This window comes from Salvia splendens, chromosome 17 (genome assembly GCF_004379255.2).
Source record: "Salvia splendens isolate huo1 chromosome 17, SspV2, whole genome shotgun sequence".
NCBI classification, from domain to species: domain Eukaryota; kingdom Viridiplantae; phylum Streptophyta; class Magnoliopsida; order Lamiales; family Lamiaceae; genus Salvia; species Salvia splendens.
This window is the reverse complement of record NC_056048.1, coordinates 19,965,346-19,979,262: the sequence shown is the minus strand read 5'-3', so window position 1 is coordinate 19,979,262 and position 13,917 is coordinate 19,965,346. Positions and strand designations below refer to the sequence as shown.

Sequence of the window (13,917 nt, the reverse complement as noted above, 5' to 3'; positions counted from 1 at the left end):
ATTTAGGAATGAAGCTGGGAGCAGTGAAGATTAACTGTGACAGCAACTCGGCTATATGTTTAGCAAAACATCAAATGTTCCATGAGAGGTCGAAGCATATAGATGTGAGGAGACACTTCATCAGAGATGAGATTCAAAGTGGAAAGATCAATGTGGTGAAAGTTCCTACCGAAGAAAATGCATCAGACATGTTGACAAAATCTCTGCCAACTTCGAAATTCAAACATTGTTTGAAGTTGGTTGAGATTGTGGAGTGTTGAAGCTTGTAACAAGGATTGAGAAGGGAATCCAGATAGTGATGGAGTTTTGCAAGGACAAGGTGGAGATTTGTGAAAGTGTGTCCATGCAAACTACTGGAGCTCGGCTTCTGAGCTCGGAAATGAAGCTCGGCTTTGAGTCCGGTTGTGATCGAGTGGTGGAGCCTCGGCAGCTCCGAGAAGAGATCAAGAAATAAAGCTCGGCTTTGAGCTAGCCGAGAAAGGCAGTTCGGTTGATAACCGAGAAAGGCAGTTCGGTTGATAGCCGAGAAATGCAGTTCGGTTGCTAACCAAGAATGGCAGTTCGGTTGATAGCCGAGAAATGCAGTTCGGTTGCTAACCAAGAATGGCAGTTCGGTTTTAGCCGAGCAGCGGTTATAACTAACTTTGGGAAATAGAGTTAGTTGGATTTTATTTCTTGATTGCATCTTGTATAAATAGCTCGATAGAGCTCAGTAGTGAGAGACGCAGAACACAGATTACACACACAATTAGAAGAGAATTCTTGCACTAGCTAGCGTTTGCTTAGAGTGATAGATTGTGAGTGTGAAGTTCTTGTATTGAGAGTTCCATCAATAAGATTCCGGTCATCTTCTCCGTGGACGTAGGTGGATTATCACCGAACCACGTTATATCGTTTGCGTGCTTTATTTCATCGTTCGTGCGTGTGTGAGATCGGCGGTATCACGACCCAACAGCCGGGGATCGAACCCGGGTCACCCGCGTGATAGGCGGGAATACTAACCAGTGTGACGCACAAGGGTTATGCGTCATTAGAGTAAGACACATAACCCTTATGCGTCGTTGAACGACGCATAACCCTTGTGCGTCATTAACCAAAGACGCATAAGGGTTGTGCGTTTCATTAATAACGACGCATAGCCCTTGTGCGTCTCTCCCCCATTCGGAATAAATCTAATCTTCTTCATTAAAATGGAATGCATTTAACATGTTTTACCAAAAAAAGAAAGAACTCTTGATTCTTTCCCGGATCATAAGTCGAATCAGCCTTAGGGTCCTAGTATAAATAGGCGTGTATTTTATTTCACTCTTTAAGGAATAAAATATTTTCACGCAAATTTTACTTTCTTCTTCTCACAAACCCTAGTTCTTATCGTGCATGATTGTCGGGCAAGAGTTCCCGCAACTTCACGGAGGAATTGATCACGGATTGGAAGCGCATTCTTAACAAGTGGCGCCTTCATTGTTGAACTCACTGATATGGCGAATCGTGTGGGGATTAATCGCACGAAGCCGCTCGCGGCAACATCCGTCGGCTTCATCACAGGGTGGAGTCGCAATCTTCATCGACTCGGGCGTTGGATACACCGGCGCTAGCTTTCGAGCATGTGCTCGCGTCGCTTGCACGGTTGGAGGCGAGAATGGATGCGTCTGATCGGCGTGCAGCCGCAGCGCAGGCGCCACCGCGGCCCGACCCTGATCCACCGTACGCGGATTGGACGAGGGGGCGAGAGGAGTCGAAGCGAAATCGCCCAGTTTTGTCGACAGCAACGGCGGTTACTTCACTACCTCAATTGGGGTTCGCCGGCGTTCCATCGACACGTGGGCCGCAGCAGGGACTGACCGAAGACAGACACGACGCGTCGGCTTGGGACAGACACAGGCTGACCGGTGAGAGTCATCGCGGCAGACAGCCGTCGGCGTGGGATAATCCCGCCCATAGATTGGAGAATCGTTCCGGGAGACACATGCCGGGTGAGGACACCGCGTGGGGCAGACACGACGGACCGGCCTATGCCGATACCCCTCGTTATGATCATTACCATCAGGAGCAGCCACGTTATGAAAAGATGAAAGCTTCGCGTTTTGACGGGTCTGATGCAGCAAATTGGATATCGAGGGTGGAGTATTACTTTGAACACAGGGGGACGCCGGTTGACCACATGTTGCATTATGTGGTGATGATGTTCGAAGGGAAGTCGTCTGAGTGGATCTTTAACTTCGCGACAACAATCCTGAAGCAAACTGGTCAGACTTCTTAGCGGATGTGCGTAGGCGATTTGATCCACAGTGTTTCCAGAACTTTATTGGCTTAATTGCAAAACTGTCTCAGGTCGCTTGCAGAGTATAATTTGTCCTATGAGACGATGCTTAATTGCGTTCGGGGGGTCCCCGAGTATATCCTACTCCCTATTTACATCGAGGGCCTGTCGCAACTAGTGAAGAATCAGGTCCGACATCAGCACCCATCGTCCGTACCTGCGGCAATGGCGTTGGCAGTAGAGTACGATTGTTGCTTGGATAAGCTACAGGTGCAGTCCGACTTTCAACGCCGCGGCGGGAGTCATTTTGACCAGCGCAACGTCGGTCAACCTCAGCAACTAGCGTTGTCGGCTCCCCCTCAAGCTTCTAGGCCTCCTCAACAGAAGTTCGCCGAATATTCCAAGTTGCCGGTGATCAGGTTGACGGCGGCTGAGGAAGCGGAGCGTTCGCGCCATGGGTTATGTTGGTTCTGTCAGGAGAAATGGGCGCCAGGTCATAACTGTCGGGAAAAATTTTTGGTTTACATGGGTATGGATTTGGAATCCGACGAAGAAGTGCTGGATGACGGGGAAGAATTGCCGAGTAATCAGTTGGTGACGGTGGATTTATCACACATTTTTGCGATGGAGGGCAGACAAAAGGAAGATGACATTGAGTTAGCGGGTATGATCGGAGCCGCTGAGGTGCGCATCCTGGTGGACACGGGGAGCTCCCATGACTTCCAACATCCTCGCGGGGCCGAACAGCTAGCGCTCCCTCTACAAAAGGTGCGCCCGTTCAGGGTATATGTTGGGAATGGATAGTCCTTACGGTGCTCATGGGTAAGCAGACAGACCCGCATTGTGGTCCAGAGTCATGTCTTTCTGGTGGATTTGCATATTCTTCCGATCCACGAACCGGACGTGATACTAGGTAGGATGTGGTTTAAATCACTACGTCGGGTGACGAATGACTTCGATACTGGCACATTGGAGTTTGTGCGGAATGGGGAAAATATTCGACTGAAGCTGGTGCCGCCTCTGGCCCGGGCTGTGTCGTTACGACGGTTTGCATCGTTGTTCGCGCTTCAAGGGGAGGCGGAAATGTTGGAGCTCATCTAATTGCCTCATCAGGAGACGGTTACGGAAGCAGTAGCGCCTATCTCCTTTTCGGACGAGGTAGCTCTGGAGGTTGTGGCGGTTTTGGAAGCACATAGGAATGTGTTCGAGGTGCCAATGGGAATGCCCCCTAGACGTCAGTTCGATCATAGAATTCATCTTCTACCGGAGTCGAAGCCAATCAATGTACGGCTATACAGATACCCATATTTTCAAAAGACAGAAATAGAACGACAGGTTAAGGAGATGCTTGACACAGTCATCATATGACCCAGCCAGAGCCCATTCTCCTCGCCGGTCCTACTTATTCGGAAGAAAGACCGGTCATACCGTTTTTTATAGATTGCCATGCATTGAACGCAGCGACGGTGCCCAATCATTTCCCGATTCCAACCACAGACGAGCTGTTCGATGAACTGGGGTCTGCTAGGTTCTTCTCCAAGCTTGACCTGCGTTTCGGGTATCACCAAATCAGGATGTTCGACGATGATATATATAAGACGACCTGTCGCACACATGATGGCCATTTTGAGTTCTTGGTCATGCCGTTCGGTCTAACGAACGCGCCCTCCACCTTCCAGGCGGCCATGAACACATTGTTTCGCCCGTTCTTGCGGCAATTTGTGATCGTCTTCTTCGACGACATACTCATCTACAGTCCAACTCTGTCGTCGCACGTTCGCCATTTGAATGAGGTCCTGGCTATTTTGACTAAGAACGGCTTCTTTGTTAAGCTATCTAAGTGCACCTTCGCGTGTACGACGGTCGAGTACCTTGGTCATCTGATTACGGACGGGAACCTCAAGGCTGATCCCTCTAAGATCGAGGCAATGACAGCATGGCCTGTGCCCGGCTCGACACGTCAGCTTCGCAGATTTCTTGGGCTCACAGGTTACTACAGACGCTTAGTTAGGCACTATGCGTCGATTGCGGGTCCCCTCACGGACCTATTAAAGAAGGACTCGTTTCAATGGTCAGCAGAGGCAGAATCGAGTTTCGTGGCCTTGAAGGAAGCAATGTCCACTGCTCTTGTTCTTCGGTTGCCCGATTTCACACGGACATTTTACTTGGAGACGGACGCGTCGGATTTTGGAATCAGTGCTGTGTTGCTATAGGATGGCCACCCCTTGGCATTTTTCAGTAAGAAGTTAGGCCCGAAGCGGCGTATAGCTTCTACTTATCACAAGGAACTATATGCCATCGTAGAGGCGGTACAGAAATGGCGCCAATATCTGCTTGGCTGGGAATTCGTGATTTGGAGTGATCAAAAGAGCTTGAAGGACCTTCTGCAGCAGGTAATCCAGACTCCAGATCAGCAGTTCTATGCAAGGAAATTGATGGGCTATAAGTTCAGAATAGAATACAAGACCGGAGCATCGAACAGGGTAGCAGACGCTCTGTCGAGGCGTGATGTGGATATGGATCCGGGATTAGGATCGGAATTGAGCGTTGCATTGGAGGCCTGTGACCCGATCGAGGATGCCCATTTGCTTGCAGCGGTGGCTCGCCCGATTCCCGATGTCTTGGAGGTTTTGCGGAAGGAGGCCGAGAGCACGGCAGACTTGATCGAGCTTCGATCAGCGTTGGAGGCAGGGACCGCCGACCCGGATGTGACTTTGGTGGATGACCTGTTTTATTACAGACGCCGGTTGTATGTTAGTAAGGATTCGGCGGTAAAGAAGATGTTGCTCCGAGAGTTTCACGCCGCCCCATCGGCTGGCCATCGTGGGATCGACCATACTTTTAAGCGCCTGGCCGCGGTGTTCTTTTGGAAAGGGATGCGTAAGGAGGTCAAGAAGTTTGTGGAGTCCTGCTATGGGTTCCAGACGATGAAATATTCCACACAGAAACCAGCAGGGTTGTTGCAACCGTTACCGATCCCTTCACAGGTTTGGGAGGATGTTTCAATGAATTTCATCACGTGCCTTCCCCAATCGAGGGGGTTTACTACGATCTTAGAGGCAGTCGATCGCTTGACAAAGTATGCTCACTTTGCGCCATTGCCAAGTAATTATAATGCGTTGAAGGTGGCCTCGGTGTTCATCGAGACAGTGGTTAAACATCACGGTTTTCCAAAGACTTTGGTGTCGGATCGTGACCCGGTGTTCTTGAACGCGGTTTGGGAGGATATGTTGCGCCTTAGTGGTACAAAACTCCATTTTTCGACCGCCTATCACCCGCAGTCGGATGGGCAAACGGAGGTACGGAATCGTGGCTTGGAGCAGTATATCGGGCTTTCGTGGCGGATAGACCGTCGAAATGGGTGAACTTTCTGCCTTGGGCGGAACTGGCGCTTAATTGCTTTCATCACGAAGGCTTAGGGACATCGCCGTTTATGGCCTTGTACGGTCGTGAACCTCCTTCACTGATCGCGGCGACGACACCTCCTGATGTGGCATTGATGATTAGGCAGCGGGGAGATTTATTTGTTACGCTTAGAGGGAACTTGGAGCGCGCACAATAGCGGATGAGAGCAGCGGCTAATAAACATCGTCGTGAGGTTGAATTTGAAGTCGGGGAGATGGTTTTGTTAAAGTTGCAGTTGTATAGGCAACATTCCGTGGCGAGGCCATTGTCTACAAAGCTGGGAAGACGTTTCTATGGCCCGTACGAGGTGTTGGAACGCATTGGGCAGGTTGCGTATCGGCTAAAGCTACCAGAAGGAAGTAGATTGCACGATGTGTTTCATGTAAGCTTGCTTAAACCATTTATATTCGGTGAGAATAATCAGGCGGTGAGCCTGCCTTCTTCATTCACGCATGGCAAGCCAGTGGTTCGCCCGTCTCGGGTGATGGACCGCCGTACGGTGTGGCGCGACGGTGCTGCGGTGGAAGAGCTATTGTTGGAATGGAGCGATGACAGCGATCAGCCGACGTGGGAGCCACGAGACGTGGTGCAGAGGCGATTTCCGGACTTGCTCCTTTGCGACAAGTTCGCTCCTAAGGAGGGGGAGTTGTTACGGAGCATGCAGCTCGGATTAGGGAGAGTGTTACCGAAGGGCTAGCGGACGAGGAGATCGTGGATACGGGGGAAACAAATCACAAAGAGCCCGAACGGAGCATCGCGAGGGACCGATCACGGAGACAGAGACCTCAACCGAACCGCTTGGCCGACTACGCCAAGCCTTGAGGCGGACTTCACCAAGCTGAGACAGAAGAGGATTATTTAGTTTAGTTATTTCCTTTTATTTCATTATTTTTATTGTTTAGGGATTTATTTTGTTATTTTAATTATTATTTTGCGTCGGGCGTATTATAAGCTCCTTTCCGGGTTTTCTTCGTTGATTCTTTCCCGGATCGTAGGTCGAATCAACCCTAGGGTCCTAGTATAAATAGGAGTGTATTTTATTTCACTCTTTACGGAATAGAATATTTTCACGCAAATTTTACTTTCTTCTTCTCACAAACCCTAGTTCTTATCGTGCTTGATTGTCGGACAAGAGTTCCCGCGACTTCACGGAGGAATTGATCACGGATTGGAAGCGCATTCTTAACATAGCCCCTTCTCCTCAATGTTCTACACAAAATGAAAAAACACAACTTTTTCAACATCAGCACCGGCAGAAGGGACAATTGAAAACTTCCATGACGAAGAGCAATGTTAGTCCCGCCAATTTCAAATTAGATCGTCCATTCATTTTCGTGATCATTTTATGTTATGTAAATCGTATTCAAAATTAGATCGTATTCAAAATATCCAATCCCTCTCTAACGAAAATCATAATTTTTACCGATCGATTACCTATCCAATCAACACAATAATTAAAATCTCTGCAACTATTCTTCCAAATGCATGAATTAAGATATGACTAGAAATTGCTTCTCATTTAGATAATTTATTCATTTAAGAGATCTAATCATATGAACTCAAAATTTCGTAGGAACATAACTCTCATTTTGTGTGGGTCGCAATGTTATTAAAATTGTTACATACATAGACTAATGGGGTACAAACTATAACCCACATCGAATAACAAGTATGAGTTGCAAGCATATATATATGAGTTACTCCAACTCATCAGTATGAGGCGTTTCGGAGAGCGTCCCAAGAGCAAACCCGTGAAGATTTTGCCTAAAGCGGACAATATTATATAAATGTGAGTTCGGGTGTGCGCCGCCGAACTCTCTGACATAGACCTATTTAAGAGATTTGACAGTTGTGCAAGGTAATAATGATGAGTTGATAGCCACTTGAGTTGTGTCTGGATAGAGAGTTTACATTGATTATCATGCTTTGAATGCAACCACTAGGAAAAATCACTTCCCACTTCCTTTAATTGATCAAATGTTAGATAGGTTGGCAGGATATGAGTACTACTGTTTTCTTGTTGGAAAGATTGTTTAATTTGAGAGTAAAGATGTTTCAATTTATTCGAACGATTGCCTATTTTGGGCGAAAATTTGCTAAAGTTGTTGTAAGATTGCTTAATTCGTGAGTAGAGAGATTTCAATTTATTCAAAAGATTGCTTATTTTGGGTGAGAATTTGCTTAAGTTGTTTGAAAGATTGCTTAATTTGAGAGTAGAGAGGTTTCAATTTACTCGAAAGATTGCTTATTTTGATAGTTGAGAGGTTTCAATTTATTCGAAAGATTGCTTATTTTGGGCAAGAATTTGCTTAATTTGTTTGTAATTGTGCATTAATAGTTTGCTTGTTTTGTTTGAAAGATTGCTTACTTTGTGCTGAACTTTGCTTCATTTGTTTGAGAATTTGCTTAATTTGTACGACAATTTGTTTATTTAGTCTTCCGAAAATTACAGATATTTAGCCTTAGCACTGATTGAAGGCAAAAACACATTGTTGGTTGAATAGTGTTAGCATCATACTTTTTGAGTTTTTTGTCATAAATTGTTGCATATTTTAAATCATAGAAAAAGTAATATGTTTTTTACGATTGATGCAATAAATATGTATTCGTTTACGAACTGCATCTGGATTGCACTTGCATGACTCAAGTAATTTTATTTAACCAGGTAACAAGCGCCAAAAGAGATGAAGCAATTAGTATGAAACTGGAAATGACGATGGTGATAATGTGTACCAAAGACATGATGAAAAGGACATAAAATGACTATATTTCAAGAATTCTCTGAAAAATTTTGCGAGTCTGATTGCAACAATTTGAAAAGATGTTTCCTAATTTTAATGGAATATGCTCTGATTGAAACACCCGGGGATGGCTCAAACCAAAGATTCGGAGTTTTGTAGACTACGTGTCTAATGTCGCCGAGTACAATTGTAATTTTGTAGTGGAATTGTGACCAAATTTATGATCCATTATTTTGTTCCAGTGCAACGTATATTCTGGTTAGTGAAATGCGATAGACATAATTATTACGATGCAATGATTTGTGTGTTGTAAGCAACCATATATTTATAAAATGCAAGCAATTTCTCGTGTATTAAATGTAACTATTTGTGCATTCAGATGCAATTATTTATTTTGTAATGCATACGATGTACTTGGTAAAGCATAAAACTCAAATACAAACCTTATACATTGCATTACAAAAAAAAAGAAACTTTTATTGAAATTGAAAATGAAATAAAATTGTAACACCCTGACTTTTCGTGCATAGATTTTGGAGTATAAAAAAAAGGATGAGGAGACGATTGAATTTATTTTGCACGTGCTAAATTGGATTTAAGGAATGACCTAAGCTTTGTTTGGTTCTTATGCCTCATGGAATTAAAGTGCAAGGAATTCCAAGGTTTGTGAGCTACAATTATTGGGAAAAGAGAATGCCAAGAATTTCGTACAAGTAGGAATAACGGAAGCTACTTTTCATCTATAATTGGAATGCCTTGGTACATGTGTTATGCAACTAAGGAAGAGTCAATTCCTACTTTACAAAGTCTAGTCCTTATAGGAAGATAAATTAAGAAAAAGACAATTGATGAAGGAGGTTGATCTACAAGGTGATCTCTTCCATGTCCATCTCGTTTCCTACACCCCACAATAAGCCAAGGTTTTTTCTCCAACCTATCAAATGAAACACAAAAATAGTAAGATTTTGCCCAATCGAAATTTAAGTGTACAACAAATGCACAAAATAAAGGAGAGAAATGATGCTTGGTGATTTCCATATCTTCTCAAAGATGTAATAGAGACAAAGGACTAAGTGATGGTGACCTCATCTCCTTGACTCTCCCCAATGCTTTACACCGATTAGGCAAGATGTCTTTTTTGTCATGGTAAAAGGGGAAGGATCCCATAGCTAGAAATACAAGAGCATCCTTCCCAATGCTAACACCAAAGGGGTAGTAAAACTTTTATTTCAAATTCAAAAGAAAAGGAATATTTATTCCAAATTATCCACAAAATGCCAAGACTTTTCTCATATAAAAGTAGCCCACCACCACCTTCCTTCACACACCATTCGACACCAATATTCACACAACATAAGAGCTGCACAAGGAGTGGAGAGGGGAGCAAGGAGTAGTGGCAGGGGCAGGACATCCGTCCACCAAACCAAGAGGAATCACCGAGAGCTGAGGCTATCTCCGCGAGTTAAGGGTGGAGTAAGGAAAATCCAAGTTTAGGAGTTTTAAGCAAACGAGGTGGGCTTTCGAACTAAAGTATTTTTATGGGCTTTCAGCTTACTATAAAGTTTTTATGAGAAGTATTTTCGTGTGTTTCTATTTAAGATGTGATGTTAAGTGAGAGCTCGCTATTTGACGTGCAGTGTTATGAAAAGTGATATTTACCTAAAGTGAAAGTGATGTGATTTATATGATGTTATGTGTTGCCTTATGAGTGCTTGTGAAGTGTCAGCCTTCGTTGATATTTGTGTTCTGTTCTGGCCGATAGAAATGAGTTTTGTTAAAAGTATATTTACGAGGAAAATGAAGTTTTGGGAGTTTTGAGTTCGGATTTGACCGATAGAAATGAGTTTTGATCCAAATACGTGTACGAGAAAAAAAGGAAAGTTTTGTGTTCGGCTTTTGATGAAAGAAAGATGAGTTTATGTTAAAAAACGGTTTTATGAGAAAAATAAGGCTGCAAAGGTTATGCCAAGCCATGTTTTGTTTTGAACTTTGCCTATATGATTGACTAGCAAGGTGATGTCCCTACTAGACCAGGAGTTTCAGTTTTGTGAATTCGGGTTTGTAAGTGGGATGAGCCCATACATTCCGTTTCACCAGGAGTTCGTGAATTCGGGTTTGTAAGTGGGATAAGCCCATACATTCCGGTTCACCAGGAGTTTCGTGAATTCTGTTCACTAGGAGGTTAGTGGGCTTCTGTTCCCCAGGAGTTAGTCAGATACGACATATGTTCTAGAAAAATAGATCTACATATCGCTTTTGAAAAAGGAAAATGTTTTAGTGTTCTCGGACCTTTTCCTAAAACCTCGAGCTCACTCAAAGAGTGGCTTTGCAAAACTAGTTTTTCAGTAAAATATATTTCGGCATGTGTCCACTAAGTACACCAAGTACTCAGCCTTGCATATGTTTTAAAAATGTGCAGGTTGAGCAGTGATGACGGCGGGCGGTGTTGAGCATAGATGATGAAGATCATTCGATAGAATAGTACTCGGATGCGACGTGTCTCCATACACGACGTTATCTGCTCTTGACTCTTCCGCTGCAATGTAAAAGTCGAGTTTGTGCTCTTTGTATCGTGCACTCTGATATATATTATTTGAGTTATTTCGGTTCGGTTTCAGTTGTGCCACAGTTTTACCCTTTCTTCCCAACTTCTTTCATCCTCCCCTAGTCGCGATCAACCGGGCTTTCTATCCTAAAAAAAGTGCGGTCGTGACAAAAATACTTACATCTGGGGATGAAATACATTTTTAATTAAATCAAAATATTACATTCTAATGAATTATTGATATTCATGAACACGCTTGTCAATGAAATTATGGAATTCGACATTGTAGAGTTTGAAGTCTTACAGTTAATATGTAAATTTATTTATTTAGGGTAATTATAATTAATTTGTATTTTTGATTGGGAGATTTTATGCGTTGAAAGATTTTATGTGTTTGAAGAAATTATATAACCTTAAAAGAAAGAGAAAATGACTTCCCATATATAAAATAGTTAATGCATCAAGAATACAGGGAGCGAATATAACTGATTGAATTGATTGCGTACATATAGGGTCAAAATTGCAAGACGGTCTTTGTGTTTTCCTTTCTACCCTTTAATGCAATAATAATTATATATGTATCACAATAACTAAATCTTAGGTGGATGTTTCCAGATCGTCGGATGTGTCAATCTAATGGATGATATTTGTAAGATGTTGTAAGCTCAAAATGAGTTATTTTTGAAGTGCTACCCTATATAAATTAAGCATATGGCAAAATGACATAAGGGCATTATGGCATAAAGATATTATGTCTCTAAATACTACCCTATAAATTATTCCAATCAATAGTAGATGTTATAATTTTTTTGAGTTTTCGATTTATATCGATCAATGTATCTGCTAAATTTAATGGTCCTTGAAGAAATATTTATAGATGATAAGTTAAAAAATAGAGAGAATAAACACTTTAAAAAGTTTCTAAATTCGAGTAATGAATTGGAAATTAATAGATTATGAAATTAGTAACTCCAAAATTTAGTGATCCTTTAATTAAAAACAATTTTAATCAATAGATAATTTTTAAGTTAAAATAATATTTTATAAATATATCTGAAATTCTCCTTTTATATTTATAGATATGGACGATTTAAAATTCAAATCCACCGTGAAATAGAATATTTATATCTTGACTTATAGTGTAATAAAATAGAATCTTTTATATCTTGACTTATCTAATATTGATAATATATTTATAAAATAATTCGAATAGTATTTGTGGACTTTAAAATATTCAAAAATATATTTTATGATAGAAATAAATTTAATTTTAAAACTAAGATCTTAATTTGCTCTTAAAAATATTTGACTCATTTATTTAAGATGTGCATCGAATTTCATAATGAGTAGTCGCAAATACCCAAATTATTTTGGCTTTAGCTCTGTCACAAATTAACGTATTGAATCAGAAATTCACAGTGGTAATAGATCTCCTTGGATGCAAAGCTACCACGTTTTTAATGAGCCAACCGCAAACAAAATATCCAAATGTATAAAATTGACTGATTACTAAATTATTGGCACTACCTCTCACTCTATTGGCCAATAATATAACATACGCGGATGTGGGAAGAGTTGTTGTGCCTATCATACCTATTATTAATAAATATTTTTGGAATTAATGAATTTAAATCGATATTTGGTTTTATACATCGTTTATAAATTACTTATACAAATAATATGGGATTTATATTTATGATCGCATTAACGCATCTAAATAATTATAACTTATTCGCTTCAAATACATTTTTTATTGAATTAAGTATATTATTAAGATGCGTATTAATTTTTGTTGCGATACAAATTTATGAAGTTACAGATTAACTCTATTCTAATTGTACAGCAGACTACTCCATTATTTTATATACCGTTAATTTGTGACATAAACCAAGTAGTACATAATTTAGACATTAATATATTTAGTTTCTTATTATAATGTACTCAGCTACCTTACCTTAACTTTTTGTGGTGAAATGTGAATGATATATAGTTCCACGTCTCCTATAAAATTTGCAAAAATTAAAATTCCGAAAGTTTGAACAAGAATCTTATGTTGACAAATTAACTACTAGAGGAAAACACAACATGATTCCGAAAGTATTTTTGAACTTTATTAATATGATTCCGACAAATATGTCAATTAATAGACCCATTTTGCATAATTAATCAACTTAATCTAGAGTTTTCGTGGCACTGCCAGAAAACAAGTCGTGGCGTGGCCTCTTTTGTTGCCATTCCTTTTGATTAATGTTGCTATTCAAAACTAGTAATTCAATTAGCTAGTATTTTAATCTAGTTTCTTGTATTACTATCTAGCAACAAGCGCAAGTAATATGTAACACTAATTCTTTTAGGGATAATAGGTTAGTGGTGGAGGGAATAACTCAATAAAGTTCAAATTTCACAATCGTCTTTAGAGTCAAAGTCTATCAAATGTTTGGTTTTTCTTTTACGTGGATTGCTTATTGCAATATAAATTAATATCTAGTAGTAACACTTTGAGAGTTGAGAGGTGTTGCTACGTTTATAAGTGTCTAAAATCACATGCATTTATACTCTTTTGTGACACATAAAAATATAAGCAAACGTTGTTATTTTTAGAATTGGAAACAAAGTTTATGACATCTATTCGTGTAACTAAATTTCGCTACATCTTAGGCTATCACAAAATATTTTTGACAAATAAGTGTCACAATATCTCTCTTTTTCTCACACATATATATAAAATTTTACTTTACATTTTTTTTATTGATGAAACTATTTTTTTTTCAATAAATAATTATAAAAAATAGTAGTAGTTACATTTTTACATGTCATGACAAATACTACTCCATAACCACACGTATATATGTCACCAAAATTAGCTTAGAGCCTTAAATATCACAATTGTTTTTTACATTTGAAGTGCCATACCTCTTCAAAAATTACGTCTCAACCGGGACATTTTATTGTAGTGACAAACACTT

At 40.9% G+C, this 13,917-nt stretch overlaps 1 long non-coding RNA gene across 1 annotated transcript; it reads left to right on the top strand.

Moving 5' to 3' along the window:
- Window positions 1-9,747: 9,747 nt before the first annotated feature.
- On the top strand, window positions 9,748-11,316 carry LOC121773978. The gene is made up of 2 exons (XR_006044891.1): window positions 9,748-9,918; window positions 10,826-11,316. It is a non-coding gene; the product is annotated as an uncharacterized LOC121773978 (long non-coding RNA).
- Window positions 11,317-13,917: the final 2,601 nt, after the last annotated feature.